This window comes from Dermacentor variabilis, chromosome 1, assembly GCF_050947875.1.
Source record: "Dermacentor variabilis isolate Ectoservices chromosome 1, ASM5094787v1, whole genome shotgun sequence".
NCBI classification, from domain to species: Eukaryota; Metazoa; Arthropoda; class Arachnida; order Ixodida; family Ixodidae; genus Dermacentor; species Dermacentor variabilis.
Window position 1 is genome coordinate 101,117,774 of NC_134568.1, and position 19,210 is coordinate 101,136,983.

At 44.8% G+C, this 19,210-nt stretch overlaps 1 long non-coding RNA gene across 1 annotated transcript; it reads left to right on the forward strand.

Annotated features, from left to right (window-relative positions):
- Window positions 1-5,555: 5,555 nt before the first annotated feature.
- On the forward strand, window positions 5,556-8,920 carry LOC142581919 (uncharacterized). Its single transcript, XR_012828321.1, has 2 exons — window positions 5,556-5,703; window positions 8,751-8,920. It is a non-coding gene; the product is annotated as an uncharacterized LOC142581919 (long non-coding RNA).
- Window positions 8,921-19,210: the final 10,290 nt, after the last annotated feature.

Consider the following 19,210-nt stretch of genomic DNA (forward strand, 5'->3'; position numbering starts at 1 on the left):
CCGCGGATGTTCCTTCGTCCGTAGCCATTGCCGTGGCGCGGTACATTGCGTGCAGCGTTGCATGAGCGTTAATTTCACGAACTTTAGTTCCTACTGTCCCACCTGGCCACAGCAACATCCGGTAGAGCACGGTCCAGATAACACAGCGCAACAAATCACAGAGACCAACGCAAACCTGCCCGCACGGCGCCTTTGCCACGGTACGAAACCTACGGAGCAACACGTGTGAGCGCACAGAGCAATAAGAAAGCCGCCATTGTTGCCCGAAAGACGGGGCCACTACAGCAAAGAAATAAAAAAACAGCAAAACAAAGGAGAACCTACTACGTCATTTCCTCCACACTTTTCTCCTAGCGCGCGGAGCGGGTAGGGCCTCTCCTCAGTTTCCTTCCTCCATGGGCGCGCGCATAGGCCTATATGTTCCCCAACACGGCGCCGCCGTAAACCGGAAATCGCGGAGTATCCTTGAATGGTGTACTTGCATATTATGCATAGAGTTAGTAGAACAATATTATGTATACAGCATAGAGAACGCGCAAATAACGCGTTCTCAAAGTAAAATCTTCATAAAATGTTTCCATTCACGCATATTACATCTTTACTCACCCACGACGCATGACCAAGCGAAGAAAAGCAAGAACAGACGACCAACTGTTTCAAAGCGAGCGCCACGTGGCGAGCGCGAACCTTGTCGTCTGTCCTCCAACTTTAGCGGCCCGCTGATACTTTTTACGTAACATATGTAGTCGTACACACAATAACAAGTTCTCATAGTTAAACAAAACATGTTTTCGCGTAATAATAAAGCTAAAACAGCTTTTCACGTGCTGTTCTAGTAGAAAATGAATCATTGTGATAGACGGAACGGTACTTGCCAAGCGCGTCTTCAAGGTAAAAATTTTCGCTTCCGGCATTTCCGCTTCCTGGAGTTGCGCTGCGGGAATATCCGCGTTGACTGCCGTTGGACGATGGAGAGACGCCCGCGCGTGCTTAGCAGAGCTGTGGCAGTCACCATAAGAAGAATGCAAAGGGGACAAGCTGTGTATTCCGCTGAAGTAGTAGTTCGCGGTCGCTGTTTTCCTTGCAAATGCACGAAAAACGGCAGTGGTCTCCAAGCGCTATTGGCGGCGAGGAGTTACGGAGTCGCCATCTATCGGAAGCGCCTCGCTGGCGTAGTATGAGGGATCACGTGGCGCGCTCCTCATAGGTTTTGCTGTCAGCGCTCACTGAAAACACCACGCGCGAGCTCTCCCGGACATTTCTGTAAGTACTTTCGAAACGAGAGAAGTTTCTTACTGTCTAAATAATAATCTTGGGCAAACTGAAAGCACACAATCGTTTACAGACGCTATCTCTTTACCGAATACCGAATTTACCGAATATCTCTTTACCGAACGCCACTGCGCGCGGTCGCCGCGATGGAGTCTCCCGAACCGGCTTCTTGCGTGAAAGGTAGGTAAACGCTGAGAGCAAACTATCTGAAATATGTTATTATAATGTTTGTATAACTAAATGGACCGTAATAGAATGAAGCCTCAATGCAGCGATCGCGCAGATTCGCAGCGACCGACTGCGCGTCTGCATGCTTGTCCGCGCACTGTTTCGCTTTCTCCGCGCGTGCGTTTTCGCACCGTGCCATGAGCTTTATGCCCCAACCACTGGCACGCGCCGGAAAGCTTCGGCGCGTGCCGTTCTTGTCCATAGGACAAGAACGGCACCGAGGGCGGCGCTGCTGCGCCGGCGTTGAGAGCGCCGCATGCGAAGCTAAATTCTATTAGCGGGTGGTACCCCTCTCCCACCTCTCATTCGCACCGCCTTGATTGCCTCGTACACTGCGCGTGTTTGGGCACGTTTCGTGCCCCGCGCGGTGTGTGCCTACGTGTGTGCGCGTGGACATATCACTCAAAGGGCGATGTACAGTCTGTTTCACATTTAGGGAGAAACTCGGAGCGCATTGCATCGTGATGCGGCGAGCGCTTGAGTCAGGCGGCGGCAGCAGCTCGCGCAGGTGCTCGCGGGGCGGGATCTTGAACGGCGTCGTCTGCTACGGCGACGCGCGCTGGCCGCATTTGTCGGGAAGCGTTCTACTGTCAGTTGCAGGGCGCCGATCTCATCGTTACTGTGTGAAATGAGCCGGTATGTTTTACTAAGCGTTGTGCGACGCCCACTGATACGCCTCGAAGGCAAGTTCATCGCTGCAGGGCAGTCATAGATGACGTACTGATTCCATACATTTTGACGGCCCGTTTCTGGAAGGCAACTATATATTCTAACGCGATAGGTGGCCGATCCGCACTGCTCGTGTTGTGCAAGATCTGCTGGAAGAGCAGCGCGCAGTCACTCTCTTGGAGTGGCTGCCTCAATCCCCGGGCGCCAACATCATTTAAAATGTCTGGGGCTCGTTGAAAGTATCGCTGCCGCACCGTCCCCTCTATCAGTCGCCCGCGGATAGGGTTCGATCCACCATCGTCAGCGACTGAGACGTGCTGCGAATGAACACATCCCTGATCAAGTCATTTTACACTTCACTGCCTTCCAGGATGAGCGCTGTCATCGTTGCCGCTGGGGACATGACGATATACTAACTGAAGTTCCGAGCGTGACGTGTCCAATTCCCCGCCGGCGAGCAGGGTCTGTCTGGTGCAGTGAATGATTGTCGAGAAAAATCACTTCCAGCTCATTGTCTTAACCTAAACCTTTCCTTTAATCGTATCCGTTTGTTTTATCGTGTTCGACCCCCACAGTTATCATTGTTGAGTGCTTTAATTGTTTTCCTTTCGAGTCAAACAAAGACTGAGCACGTTGCGCGCACATCTTAGTGCGTCTTGTCGCTGCTTATTACGGTAGCACACACAGTGAAATATACGTGCACGCGCTCAGTACCCCGGCCTTTCGAAAGAACAAACGAAGCATGCTGTCAAAAGAAGTTTGTGGAACTCCTTTATCGCCAATGAAGGCTCAGAGTTTGGCGAGGCACAACGTTTAGTAAAGAATATCAGCTCAGTTCCCGCAGTACCGATGAAATCGGTGCACTGCCCCTGGCAGTAGCACGCTTCCCGACAATGCGGCCAGCGCGCGCCGCCGTAGCAGACGACGCAGATCACGACTCCGCCCCTCGAGCGTCTGCGTCTGCTCGAGCTGCTGCCGTCGCACGACTCAATTCCTTGCCGCATCGCGATGCAATACGTTCCGAGTTTTCCCTTAAGTGTGAAACAGACTGTACACGCTTCTATTTGCCTTTAAGAGGATCGGTACGCTTGACGTATATTTTTATGGCTGCAATGCAGCGAAAGGGCAGCGTCTGCTTAACCATGTAAGTGACGCTGAGCAGGTAATTGGAAACGACATCGTATGTGCCGCCGGAAAAATCGTCAGCACATACGATGCGGCACATACGAGGTAAAGTCATTTTTGCAGTTTCTCACAATATGTTTGCTACAAATCTGTGTTGCCTCTGATGGCGACAACGGATTTCCATCGACACTGTGCGGAAATAAACAAAATATATCGCTGCATATAGCACAAGTACGACATGCGCACACAACTTTAACTAGTACGTCCCCTACAATATGGAATATAGGCAGCAATGTAGACAGCTTGGCCATTTTTTAACAGTGCTCAAGAGACGGAAGTTGAAAGTATTAGTAATCATTCCTGTTTCACCAATGCCGACGCGACCAAGACGCGGCCGCGTATCGTCCAGTAACTCGACCGATCGGTGCAGTGGTGAAGCAGGAACGAACTCCGGTCATGTTCAATGCATCGTGCACATATTCAATTTCTCGGGACGCGTGAACTTCGGCCACTGCTAGCGCATACAACAGAAGTGGTTTCCATTCTTGGGCAGCGCACACACAAACGAAACACGAGAAAGAAGACAGGACAAGCGCTCGTCACACAACTTAGTTTTTATATGAATAAAAGGATTATGTACCGAGTAATTATTAAATTCATGTGGGTTACATATAAAAGCCGTCATACACTCAGGAGTGATCAATGAACGAGCTCGCTTCGTTTGCCAGTTGTTTACTTCGCTCGGCGCACCGCAGTAATCCATGTCTGTCGTCTGCATTTTTCGTACCATTTTCTTGTGAATCGGCAGAATTTCACTGGTGGAATGAACCCTTTCGTGTTTACATTGCTGTCGTGACAGTTAACAACACAATAATAATTTCCGGTCATCCGAAGAGGCGCCGTCGCGAACACGAGACGTTTCGCGCGCAGCGCGAACTGAACGCGCGCGCGACCGCTACACCCGTTGGAGATGATATCGTTCCACCAGGGGAGAAACGAGCGCTGGAGTCTAGGATGAAACTTGGCGTGCGGTCGTCTTATAACCAAATGGAGCATAGCAGAATGAAGCCTCAATGCAGCGATCGCACGGGTTCGCAGCGACCGACTGCGCGTCTGCATGCATGTCCGCGCACAATGTTTTGCTTTCGCTGTGAGCGCGTTTTCGCACCGTGCCATGAGCTTTAGGCCGCAGAATATGAGCATTTGACAGTATACAAGCAACCATTGTTGCGTGGGCGCTATCAGAGCTGTTCAAAAATAATTTCATTGTAGAGACTTCGACGCCTACGGGGACTGTGATGTGCCGTCGCGACGATTCAATCTTTTTTTTCTACTAAATTCTTTGACCTTTCAATACTATTTCTCGAGTTGCGTCGCACTGTATGTTTATCGGTGTTCTCAGCGTGCAATTCCCCGCTGCTCCTTTTTTGTAATCCAGTGCATTAATTCATAACACAAACATGACCATATGCCATGCTTTTTTTAAATGTGCTTCTTACCGCTGCCTTTCCACTCCACTGAACTTGCCAGTTTCTATAGCATCGACAAGTTCATAGACCAAACCGTCATGACATTAGTCGGGCAGCGGACACGGGCGAGCGTCTCAGTGCGCGTTTTCAGAACATCGCAGACCGGGCGCCGTAGCAGAAATCTTCCTCGCGTCTGTGCTTGCTGCATACCCGAGTTGTAGCCGATGACTGTTTGCCGGTTTTATGTTTCGCGAGCCAAGCTTCACACAGCTTCTTGTCCTGCGGCTACGTGTGAATAAGGCTGACACCGTGCTTCGTTGCGTGCGTCCGGCATTGCGGCACCGAGCAGTAGCCCACCATGTTGTGCGCCTTCAAAGGCAGCCACTACCTATTGTAAAGCTTTCAAGCGTTGTAAAGGAGACACTCGAAGCGGGAAAATCTCGTCACTAAATGAGGACCGCAGCGTACGAGGGAATATAAACTCTTGTTTTCAGCTCGTTTCGGCGCGCCCGAAGCAGCCGACGCGGCCGCAATGTCCACGTGATCCCTCCTAGCACGTCACGCCGACGGTGGCGCCAGCTTTTCCAGTGGTGGAGCTCGAGGCCAATAGGCACTACATTCCACTGTACGTTGTCGCTCGTGCCACAACCCGTTGCAGGTTGACGCGAAGCAGTGAACACGAGCAGATCGCTGGTTACAGTAGGCGGTGGTTCTTGGATGGAATCGCATTCACAGTTTCAACCGCAGCTCGTGCAATTAAAGCCGGCCGTGTCTGCTGTGCCCGGGGCACAGCAGACGAAAGGTGCCCGAAATGTTTACGTTCACCCATGACGTCACGTCCGCTATAACCCATGATGTCACATCCGCTCATTTCCATGGCGTCTGTCTTACGGAGCCGGCTGCGCTGCGAAGCGGTTCGTATTCCGTGCCCACTTAGAGCGTGAGTAATTCATCTTTCCACGCTATATGCGTGTAATAAAGGATTGGGGCTGTGAGCTGTTTGATGCGTTACCATTAGGTACCTTGTGCGCATATTTTGCCTCATGGCCGCGTCAAATTGCAGCCGGCATGTGGAATGGGCCGTGGCATGTTATATGGAACTGCTCATGTGAGTGGTATTGCCTCCGTCAGGATCGTCAGTGCGTGCACAGAACCATTCAGTAGTCTGATTCAGGGGAGGGTGCGCGTAAGAACGAGGACGTAAGAAAACACTGGCATGACGAGCTGTTCCGTCAGATCGCGTTACATCGCGCTTTTTTTCTAAGACCATCTCGCTCGAGCGAGAGGATCTTAGAACAGCGTTATTATTACTGCTTTTTTACAGCTTTGCTGCGGCTCATTTAATGATCACCTGCATTCTTTTAATAATACAAATGGCATCGCTCCGCGGAAGAGCGTCTCTTGAAGTTTCCAAACAAGAGCCAATGCCGCCGTGCCTGCTGCATACACGCTTACCTTTCCTAACGCAGCTAAGACGCGGCACTAGCTCTGCTACTGCGTGATACAGGGTCACTGTGATAATAAAATTAAAAAGAACAAACGAAATTAATGCAGAAAATGTCAAACGTTGCCAAGCGTGATAAACGGACCTGCCTCGCTAGATGAGTTGAAGAAATCGGCGTCCTGAAGTCAGCTTCGCCGCAGTATACTAGTGTTACGCGGTGTAGCATGTCAGAACTGAAGAGTGACCGCTTTTGCCGACATATGTGTTCCTTAATAATGTACTTGTGGACCTGCCGTCTCCTATTACATTACGCGCGCCGAGGCGCCTAAGTGTACTGGCCGGCCTTCAGCGCTATTTCGGACGTGGCTGTGATGCTTTGAACCATTGGTTTGTCGACCTCGTAAGCCAGTTAATGTTTACACGCTCATTTTTTTCTTAACTGTTGATTTCTTCCATAATAGCTACGTAATTTCGTAGTTTCCTGTTCAACTGCTTTGGTCATATGCGAGTCAAGGTGTTCTCTTTAGCCGAGCGCAGTTTTCGCAAGCGAAACGACGCTTTTGCATCAGCATATAGTGCCGTCGCCCTTTTACAACACAGTCAATCAATGTCATTTTGTATGTCACTGGGAAACCGCCGAACGCAGGGAACTCACTCGCATGCGGGGAACTGCATAACTAGCCACTGGATTAGCGTTCCTCTTGGGAAGCTGCTTTGCATCAAAGGCCAGGTACCCTTGCTATGATTCACCGCAAAACATGTATGTCTAACTGCTTAACATATTTGTATTGCGGTGAAGCTAACCTTACGGAACCGAATTTCGCAACGCTTTTTAGACTCCTGCATCTCTACCAGCCACTACCAAACGCTTGCCGGTACGTTTCTTGGCAAAGGTCCAGCTAAATCTCCCCTGTTGGAAGTGGAGGGGGGGGGGGGGGCTCACGTATATGAAAACTGCCAAGGAAAGCAGTTGCCCTGATGAAGGCACGCTCCCCTGTCGAAACATTTGCACCAGCCTGTTCGACCACCGTTATCACCGCAACATCTTTGTGTGTTGCGGTGAAGCATGCCGATATTGGGAAAGATTTACGTGAATCTCGAATGTATGGTTTCTGTCAGCGACGAACCTAATGTTCTACTCTCAACAAAGCAGATTTTCGCAGCAGGATGCATGATGTCTTGAGAACTTTTGTTGGCTAAAGCCATACATGCCAGGTTAGCTCTTGTCACAATAATACGCTTTACCGCAATACACAAGAGGCCTCGCTGCAGGACACGCCCGCCGTAGTTAGCCAAAACCTTACGTGACCGTTCACTGCAAAACGCCTCCTGTATTGCGGTGGATCGTAATAAAGCACATTTGTCAGTTTAGAATGTAAAGACCCTTGCCCTTCGCTTTTGTAATATTATGACTCAGTTTAATGAGAACATGTATTCACTGCTAAAAACATCCACATTAAAGTAGAGATATGAACACTGATGGCAGCCTGTGTTATGTTTTATCCCTTTACTTTTTTGTATACCTGTCACGCTGCCATTATTAAATTTTCCTGTACTTTGTAAGGTGCTGACGTACATAACATTACATCACAAGGAGCCACTGTGTAATTACTGTTCAAGGACCAGTGTGATGGCTTTTCTCAAGAAAGGTTTATGTTGTTGGGAAGGTTTTTTTTTTTAGAGAGGTAGCTTTCTGAGAAGAAATCAGATTTCAGGAAATAGACCTCAATGGCACAGTAATCTTGGCTGCCCTTTGCTCAAACGTGCCCTAGACATAATTGAGTAATTTGCACTTTCAACTGGACAGCAGCCTTAGCTTGGGAGACCAGTGATATGGCATATTTTATCAAACTAGGTGACACATAGCATTACCAGTCCAAATAGAGACCTGTTTAAATGTTTGTCACCTTTAACACCTAGATTTTCGACCATGAATTCAGAAAAATCTGCAGCACATTTAGAACCTAGATTTTAAATGCTGTATAAGTTGGCTTCTTGTTCACTGCAGCTGTGCTCGGCGTCTGTCCAAACGGGAGAGTACTTCTGCACAGCTTATTAGGGAACATTCTTATTTACATACCTTCTTTTTATTTATCTCGCCTACAATAACAATCAAATGTTTATAGCACATGAATGTGCTGTGCATGAATCTTAACTTACAATGCCATGTTCAACAGCACAGTGCATGTAGCTTGTGTTGGTTCATTCAAGCTAAGCATTGCTACAGCCTTTAACTGTAGGTATCATGGTATGAGAGCAGAGAAATGGATATGCAAAGACAGTTGGGCACATTGAGACAACATCTTTGTTGTGTGTGAAAAGATGACAGATACACAATATGGGGAGAACGCATGCACTTTCATATTTTCTCACGCACAAAAAAAGCCGGATGAATAAGGTTTTTTCACTGTGGCATAGAAACTATATGTTTGCTCTCAAAGGTAATTCTGATTCATTGGATATGTTCCTGTGCTGTGTTTATTTTCTTGAGTGTGCTTTAGTTTTTGCACGTTAATGTTTCAAACTCGTTTTTATTTTCACAGACTGAACATCCCACGTCTTGGTTTGACTTCCTGGTACAGGATACTTGCACTTAGCATGGAGTGATGAAGCAGAGCAGTGTACTTTTATTAAATGTGCATATTTTAGCAGTATAACAGCCGTTCATTAAAAAAACATGTGTGCTGAAAATAAAGTGTTCTTACCCACATTCCTCGTTGTCTATTTATTTATTTATTAATACTGTCAACCCTCATAGAGGGTAATAACAGAGAGGACAATACAATTACATAAATCAAATATGGACAATGTCAATGTACGTAAAGTTGCTTAACACTTATCAATTCACACTGAATAAGATGTTCACTTGAATGCTGTTCAGCACACTTCTGACATTTGTCAAAATACATACAATGAATATCAAGTTGCACATATCACTTGGCACTTAAAAACTAATTCGAAAACTCCCATAAATATGCTTCAGCAGCATCTTCAAAGTTGGTGACATCTTTTAGGCTAACAATAGCGTTTGGCAATTGGTTCCACATTTCTATCGCATCCAGGAAAAATGAGTATCGATATGTATCACTGTTGGTACAGTCCAGCTTTATGACGTAGTCGTGGTTAGTTTGCGGGTATCTTTTGCCTGGAGCATGTAGATATTTGAGCTTATCAATCTAAAGTTGATCCTGCATTATTTGATAAAGCACCTTCAGCCTATATTTTTTCCTACGTAACTCAAGAAGATAGAAGTTGCAGCGCTGTAACATAAGCGTGACCGATTCCTTCCTTTGGTATTTCGAACAAATAAAACGTGCCGCCAGACTCTGTATCCTTTCTAACTTCCTCTTGAGCATCACTTGATGGGGACTCCAAACAACGGCTGAATATTCTAGTATCATCTTAATGAAGGCGGTGCATGCAATAAGTTTTACATTACGCGATGCATGTTCCAGTTTATTTTCTCAGAAAATATAACTTTTGATAGGCAGTCATGCAGACGTTATATATATGTTGGTTCAATGTCAATTTTGCTTGTATTCCTGTATTCTCATCAGCAAAACCACTTATATGGGGAACTGATCATGATAAGTGCTCATGAGCATTTTAGAGAACAGCCTTGAACCCTACTCATGCACTGGTAAAATGTATAGATGCAGTGAAATTGAAACAGAAAGCAAAATAGCAAACATGATGCAGTATTTGTCAGACAATTATGTCAGCAATTCTTGCATAAAACAATTTACTTAGAGCATACTAGCATTACAAAGTGCCCATCTTTCTTGTTAGGCATACATTACCACAAGCTCTTTAAATGTGGTCACAAGAGAGAGGCTGGCTTTAATAAGGAACTATAGAGGTTAAAGGCAGCCATGAAAATGTATTAATAAATGATGCAATGCATAGCATTTACTCAGTTCAGAGAGCTTCCAAAGTTGCCATAAGGCCTTGATAGCTGTGGATGAGGGAACAGTTGTAGTCCAATTGGAGTATGAGAAATGAACATTAAGATTGAAACAAGTAACAACTCGTAATGCAATTAAAAAATCTTGCTATAACTTTCAAAAGACAGTGAAATGAAATTAGTGTGACAATATTCTTTTCCTTTTATTTCATTTAGGTTCAACATACTTATTTTAGTAACACAAAAAAGCAGAGGCGTGAAGCACATAAGAAAGATGCTAGTCTGTTTTTATATTCTGCCTTCTCTAAATTCAAAGTTCAGTAAAGTTAACTTAAAAAGCTACGGTGAAGCCATTGCTTCAGCCTGTATGGTGCATAACAGCAGCAATCGCCAGCCTAACTGCTTGGGTTTACAGTGCCTTATTTGTATTGTATACCTTTTAAGTGCTGAGCTATTGGAAGATTGATTAAGGTGACCAACATGCTGAACCAGTAGTTTACTGAGTAAGATACATGGAGATAGGACAGATAAGATAGGACAGAGCACAGGGGATGTATTCTGTGTCCACCTAGTGGAAATATCCATTTCATCCGCTGCTGAAGTTGTGATTGGCTGGGCTGGGGTATGCATGAGAAGGAGACATGCTCCCCCAGCTAATTCAGAAGAAGAGGATAAGGAAATGTCCACAAGATGAATACTTACAAAGCTATTTAATAAAGTACTTCTGTAACCAACATGCCTGCTATGTCATCCTTGCTTTCAATGTCTGTCTTAGTAAAAGTGTGAAAGAACCAGGTTTGTGCATGAAAAGTCTTCCTGAGGGTGTGGGCCTTGAAGCCCCTAGTGGTAATCACAGGAAACGGGGGTGGATCCAGAGTAGCACCAAAGGGCAAGCCTTCATCGAAACAAATATGGAGGGAAGTGACTGCAGGCTCAAACTTGTCAGCTCACAAGTTTGCCAAGACCAAGTGATGTCAGAAGTTGATGAAGCCTACATGGTTAATGTATAACCGCTTAGGCAAAAATTATTTAGATACTTTTTATGAGGACTACGTATTTACTGGAAATCTCAAAATAATTATGTTAGTGCAGAATACCTTCCACTAGTTGTGACGTCCTTGAAAGAATGAAAATGTTTGAGTTGTACTTCTGTGGTGCATGAAGTTACTTTTAAAAAAACTCAGCAATGGAAACAAAATGCAAAGAGTAGTATTCGAAATAAATTGCCACCCCTTTAGGGCTAGATGAATTCAAATAATAATAATAATAAGCAAATGAAGATCGGGCATACAAGATAGATGCTTCGGCTCCCACTTGAAAGCCTTGTTCGCAAAGATTGTGAACAAAGCTCCAGTTGAACCAGTTCTTATTTTTCATTTTTATGGTTAGCATCTAATTTTAAACTACTTACCGTGCCTCTTTTGACCAAACCAGACAGGCTGCCGTCAAACTCTTCACTACTTCAATGCAAATAATTGGAGGTTAGCAAATACATTTTTCTAATAGGAATAGTAGGTAACGAATAGTCAAACACTGATGCATACAGTTACAGCAGGCATATTTATCTTGGAATTAAGCACCATGTTTATATTGTCTAGTAAAAAAAGGACAGCTATCAAGGAAGATTAGGATTATTTTTAAGCAAAAGCAATTATACCTCATATACTTGAAGCAGATGTAGTGCTTCTCAAGAATCACGTCCAAACTGCACACACTAAAACATTAAGCTGGGATATTCAAAAAGACAAGTACATGCTTTGCTCGCCAAGTGACTTTTAATGTGCTCAATTATGTAAAGTGTGCTATTATATGATTAATGTAATTTGCTAATGTAAAGAAAGAACAAGCCAAGATCTCTTGCTTCATATATATGCGCTGAATCAAGAAAGTAATTAAGGAAGAAGAACACCAGAATTAAACACAAATATTTGTGTGCTTTCTGGCATAAAATAATTCTCATGTAAGCCACATAACATGCTTTCCAAAGCATCCCCTACCTTAACTTACAGCTGCATCACATGAAGGCACTTTCTAAGAACACACATGCTTCATGATCATTCACTGTGTTAGTGACTCCCACTGAAGTAGACTGAGAACATATTTGGGCATTACATTCAATAGCTGATGTAAAGTGAAAAGACTGCTGCTTGTAGGTATGAATGAACCAAGTGAATAAGAAATATAAGTTCTCAAACTTCTAGTAGTAAGTGTGGCAGCACTTAAGAAGAACATATTGCAACTAAAAATTGCAACACATGATGAAATAACTTAAATAGCTAGGGAGAGTTTAATAGACCAATAAACAGGAAACTGCAAATTCCCAACATTTCTGAATACTTTTCTTCACATGTACTCACCCCATAAGTGTGACTTCCCTTAATGCTCGAGCCTCTGCCTTAATTTCATAATTCCCCATTCTCGCTGCTTCGCTCATGCTGATTGACATCTAGCACAAAGGTTGGAAAAAGTAGCTGAGCATGTGCATGTGTTGTGAGGCAAGCTCCCCACATCTGGTAGCCGCATGCCAATTTCTCAGAGTAGATGAAAGGGAAGCCTTGAGGGTAAACCATAAAGAAGACGGATACCTTGGTTCAATGATAACTGAAAACACCAACATGGAAAATTTGGACAGCCCACAGAATCAGCAGAATTGACATAGTTTGGAAAAACTGAAAAGATGCATTATGATATTTATGTTACACAAGTTCCAGTCAAGTTGAAGATTTTCACTGTCTAATAAACTTATAAGACAATACATGACCAGCAATACTGTATGGAACCTAAACAATTTTAATAAATTCACCTAGCAGTCAGGATGGAGAAGTGACTGAATTGAGGATGCTAAAATGGATGAGGTGGAGACAGATTGTGAAGACAGGTCTTAAAAAATTAACATTCAACACACACTTAAGTTGGCAAAGATTGGACTCATTGTTCAAGAAGTAATTGACTAAGATAATTGATTGGTATACATACATGAGAGAGCAGCAACAATACAGCAGAGATAACTGTCATGCAAGAGGAAAGGACGTCAGTCTAAAAATTAACATTTGATCAGAAGAATAGTTATGCATGGGCTCAGGCTCATGTACAATTCTGTATGGTACACATGATGTCAGAGCTGCATCGCATAAGGAACTGTGGCCTTACATGCCTCGATTATGAAATGATGTGGGCCAAGAGTGGAAAGAGGATAGCATCAAGAGGGGGCCTCCTCCAAAAGGAGAACGGTAGGGAAACGGGGCGAGAGAGATTTTCTACGCAACAGATACAGAGTTATATGAGTCATAGTCATAGAAACCATGACCCAAGGAGCTGAACAACAAGGTATATAAATTCAAATCTCTATACAGTTAAGCCTCAGTATAACGAAATTCTCGATATAACGAAGTATTTAACTTTTCATAACCTCTTCTCCATAGAACACCATGCATTTAGAGCCTCAATATAAAGAAGTGTGTTTGTGTGCAATTTCAGTATAACGAAATTTCGCTTCTGCCGCAGAGGAGTGCCAAGACAATCAATGGTAACTTCTGCTGACGCCGATAGTCAAATGATTGAATTACAAGCGGCTGCCTGCAAACGCACCTCTCAAGCTGCGTGCAGCGCGACAAGAACAACAGCTTGGAGCCGCATCATGTTCCGTATAAATTAAGTCTAAGTGCGATCAGATCCTATCGCGCCCCACGCACTTGTGTTTTAGGTGCGAGTGAAAGAGTGCGAGGGTGAGACAAGAAAGATGATGGCTTCGTAAGTGCGGCCTTCCCACGCGAGCAATGGCAAAGTGGGGAAGGAAAACGAGCTCGTGGTAACGCGATCAAGCGCGCGCGCGGGGGCGGAGTGGGGGAAGGGGGTAAGTTGGCGCGCCTCTCGGCCATGACTGCGCGTGGCTGTAAGCGCGGCTGAGCGCATATGCAGCCGCGCACCCTGCTCTAGAGGTAATCTGCTGCATGTGGAAAGAGCGGGCATGCCAAGACGGCGTGGCATCATGTAAGCTGTTTTCCAGCACGTTTAGTATTGAAGGTTGCGCAATTTCGAGTTTTGATGACCCGTTGGAACGAGAAGCAGACGAAGCATTCGCTCCCAGCTGCTGGCGCTTTTCATGATAGCGTCGTCGCAGTGCGACCGGGCGACGCTTTGGGGGCGGAGTGCGCGCGAAAGCATATGGCGTCACTTAATTCGTACGTACCGCTGATGTGAAGATATCAACGTGGCATGAAACCGTATCATTCATCGCTGACTCCTATATTCGTCAAAATAAAATGTTTTCTCATTCAAACTTGCTTTTTTTTTTATTGCCCAATAATTCGGAAAATTGCATGGCCCCTTTCCGTGCAACAAAAATCGATCGGCGACTGTACTCATTTGTATAACAGATCGAATTTCAATACAAGGAAATTTTTATATAACGAAGCGAATTGCCGATTTTACCTACTTTGTTATATCAAAGTTTAAGTGTATAACGAAATTTCCTGTTCTCTACACGGGGGCGGCAATGTGGGCTTGTTCGTTGATCATCATGGAACAGCATGTAGTGTAGCGCAGCAAAAAACAAGAACACAAGAAGAAATGAAACACAGACACAAGCGCCTAATTATGTCTGTGTTTTGCTTTTTCTTGTGTCCTTGTTTTCGTTGCATTACACTACATGACATTCAATACTTTCACTGTCACATTCATGAGCACTGAAAACCTAGAATCAACTAATATCTTGCCTGATTTGCCATAATTAAAAGAAATGTGGGTATAGTAGGTCTAATTGAGTTCTAGTGATTTTAGTATCACTGACATATAGCTTTTAAGAATGTTTAATCGTTTCTTCTGTTAAGGCAGATTACATGCTCAACTGCTACAATAAGTGTGAATGTAGGCAAAAACGACATTTTTGGTTCTTGCATCAATTTTATGGCATGTTGCGTGATCTAATCAAGTGGTTTCAATTTGATGAAGTTCTCGATTTAACAAAATAAAACCTCACATCCCAATAAAATTTATTAACTAGACTTACTGTACTTTATAACCAAAGTACTGTATAACTATAAGCAGCTACAGCCGAGCAGAATTGAAATGAAATTGCTTTAGTCGAAACACGCCGAGCGTTGCTGCTAAAGTACGTGCCACATGCATTGGGCAACGGCGGGAACCGCAGTACCACACGCAGTTATTCAAAGCAGCACATAAAAGTGCCGCGGACTCAAATTGGTTAGTAAATGCATTCGGAACCAGTCTTTCGATTACTCAATTGATATATCAGCCACACACTCGCATAGCACGGCCACATGGCAAACGCGGCCATGCGGACGCTTCACTATGCACGGATCGGCTGGTTGCAATATTGGGGCACTCTATAGGTGCATGTTTAAAGCACAGCGTTTTTTGCCTATCGCGTGATCGTTGCGGGTGCTCCATGGCTGAGTGTATTGCATGGTACAGAATTGGCCCCAGTACCAAAAGTACACAGGTAGGGTGGTCCGTGTAGACGAAGCGTGAACGCGAGCTCAACATAACCACATAGTCATTATTCTGTAGCGATTATTTATGCGAAAGCGTCAAATGGCCCATTGAGCAAAAAAGCCGGCGTCTGTCGTCTCAGCGAAACAGCACCTCAAATCCCATTGGCTGCGACCACGTCACGAGCGCACCTCGACGAAACAGAGCGGGTGAAAGGGTACACCTGCTGTCGCTATAGTGCACCAGGTGTTGCGTGAGGGGAGAGGGCGTCGCCGCGACGCCACGTCATCCTTGCTCTCGCAAGCCGCCGCCCGGTCCGTATCTCCCCCCTCCACTGGGCTTAACTGCAGCGTGTGCCTGCCGGCCTTGATGGCCACTGCTGTTTCCTGGTCTCTGGTCATGCAGCACGTCGGTGGCATGCGGTGTTGGCACCGCAGGCTGCTGCTGCTTGCTAGCTCGGGCCCAATGTAGCTGTAGGGTGCAACACTTGCAGCGTAAAACTCGAAGGACTGCTCAGCGGCGTTCAATGGGGCATTAATGCTTTCGCAATCATCACTCAGATAAGACATGCTTAGCTGTCCTCATATGTTTTCCTTAGTTGCCAAGTGGACGCATCATTGTTCACCATTCACAGTCACAGTCATTCACATTCACAGTCATCATTGCATTGTCATTTCAAATTAGTTGTAATATCACGCCGTCAGATGCTGCCGCCTTCACACTGTGTAGTAAATACGCAGTCATTGCCATGCATGCACTCATCATCCCAAAGTCGTTATGCCTCAATCGTGATGACTCTAGAATTGTCATCCCATCATCGATCATGCCATCGTTGTCACCGCATCAGCGTCATACTGTTGTCGGCATTCGACAGATGCATTACACAGATTAGCATTACCTTTTCAGCTTCTAGAACAGAATGCATGTGGTGATCAAAAATAATGTACAGCGCAAAGGACAAGGACAGCGATAGACGACATACGTGGTGATCTACCGCAGTAATATCATGAGAGACACTTGGGCGGAACAATTGCTGGCCTCAATTGCCAAGCCTCCCTGTAACATCATTTATTTCAATCTCCATAATAATCCTAAATTGTGTCACAAAACTTCTGCAACAAATGTCAACATGGTTTCCATAAGACCTTGTCTCTCATGAAAAACACAACTATATTGTCATGTTCACTAACTTGATCTCCTCCATTGAACTTAGTTCTTGCATTGAATGGATGCTTTTAATTAGCGTTTTAAATTCTGCTACTTTGTGCCACTGCCTCCTTCTCCTGAATAAGCTAACTTAATATTGATCCACATGCAATTACTAAAATTCACTGAATGCTTTCTTCATGACTAAACACAATTTGTATGTTAACAACTCCAATTCACAAATCTGTCTTTTGTCACTTCTGGCATGCCACAATGCTGAGTGTTTAGGCCCTTGATTTTTCTCATTTTAGATCTCACACTGAACTTAACGTAGAAAACTAAACTTTCTGTTGATGACTGTGTGCTTTGTCGTGAAACAACCAAACTCTGGCAGCTCCGTTTCTGTTCAAACAGACTAAACAAATGGCCCACTGAGTAAAAAAGGCAGCGCCTGTCGTCTCAGCGAAATGGAACCTCAAATCCCATTGGTTGTGACCACATTGCAAGCATGCCTCTACGGAGCAGAGCGGGTGAAAGGGTACATCTGCCGTCGCTCTAGCGCGCCAGGTGTTGCATGAGGGGAGAGGGCACCGCCGCAATGCCACGTCATCCTTGCTCTCGCAAGCCGGCGCCCAGTCCATATCAACCCCCCTCCCCCCCCCCCCCCCCCAATGGGCTTAGCTGCTGCACGTGCCCAGTGGGGCAATGTCTCCACTAATGTCTCTCCGGAGTGCCATCACTAGTTAAAAACCTAACATCAGTACCCTAGCAAAAAAAACTGATAGAAATTTCTATAGTCTCTTAGGAATATGTATAGGTTGTACGGGTCCTTCTAAGAGTGATATATATTCCCACCTGACCCATAGAACTCCTTACCAGACTGGCAGGCAGCAGATAGATCTCACTGTGCTGCCTACAAGACCAAATAGCATGATGTACGTATCAGTCTTTTAAACCCAGATAGAGATCATCATACGACATACAGAAATCTGATTGAGGCACTGATAAAGCATGTTAGAAATAGCACACATGCCGGTGCCCACACGCCTGAAGAGACGTTTTTAAAATGAACTGAATATACAACCCTGAATGCATTGCCTGCCACGTGAACAAATTAACAAACACAGTTGCGATATTGGAGTATCAAATAAAAATGAAGTGTGTAAACTGTGCAATTATCAAAACTTTTTACAGCTTGTATGCAGATATATTATCCTAAACAAGTTTCAACATAAATTAAAGCACACGTTTTCAAAGCACAGCAGCGTTACTTAGCCTGTGAAACTACATTGGGGAAGTTGCATGAGAAAAGTATCAGTCCATCTTTGTAGCAGGTGTGCTCCAGTTCTTTTAATACAAAATTACATTTACAAATTTTGCAAGACGGATGTGCAACATTTAATGCATATCCAAAACAGTATTACTGTCATCATCATCATCATCATATTTATGTCCACTGCAGGACGAAAGCCTCTCCCTGCAATCTTTAATTACCCCTGTCCTGCGCCAACCGATTCCAACTAGCACCCGCAGATTTCCTAATTTTGGCGCACCACCTAGTCTTCTGCCATCCTCTACTGCACTTCCCTTCTCTTGGTACCCATTCTGTCACCCTAATGGTCCAACGGTTATCTAATCTGCGCATTACGTGACCTGCCCAGCGCCATTTTTTTCTCTTAATGTTTATTAGAATATCATCTATACCCATTTGCTCTCTTGTCCAAACTGCTCTCTTTCTGTCTATTAAAGTTATACTTAGCATTCTTCGTTCCATCCCTCTTTGCACGGCCCTTAACTTGTTCTCAAGCTTCTTTGTCAGTCTCCAAGTCTCAGCGCCATATGTCAGCACCCATAACATGCACTGATTGTATACTTTCCTTTTCAATGATAATGGTAAGCTCCCAGTCAGGAGCTCGCAATGTCTGCCGTATGCGATCCAGCCCATTTTTATTCTTCTGTGAATTTCCTTCTCATGGTCAGGTTTTCCTGTGATTAGTTGACCTGGGTAGACGTACACCTTCACAGACTCTAGAGGCTGACTAGCGATCTTGAACGCTTGTTCCTTTGCCCGGTTATTTATCATTATCTTTGTCTTCTGCATATTAATCTTCAGCCCCACTCTTACACTCTCCCTGTTAATGTCCTCAATCATTTGTTGTAACTCGTCCGCAGTGTTCCTGAATAGAACAATGTCATCGGCAAACCGAATGTTGCTGAGGTGTTCGCCGTCGATCCCTACTCCTAAACCTTCCCAGTTTAATAGCTTGAATACTTCTTCCAAGCATGCAGTGAATAGCACTGCAGAGATTGTGTCTACTTGTCTGACTCCTTTCTTCATAGGTATCTTCCTACTCTTGTAATAAAGTTTATTTACAAAAGCAAAACAAAGCACTTTCAAGACTGTGGATACTAACTGTAGCTCTAACATGTCCGGCTGAGTTTGTGAATGCCATAAGTTAGACACTACCAACGTGATTTCATTAAAGCTACTTTCTGGGCTAG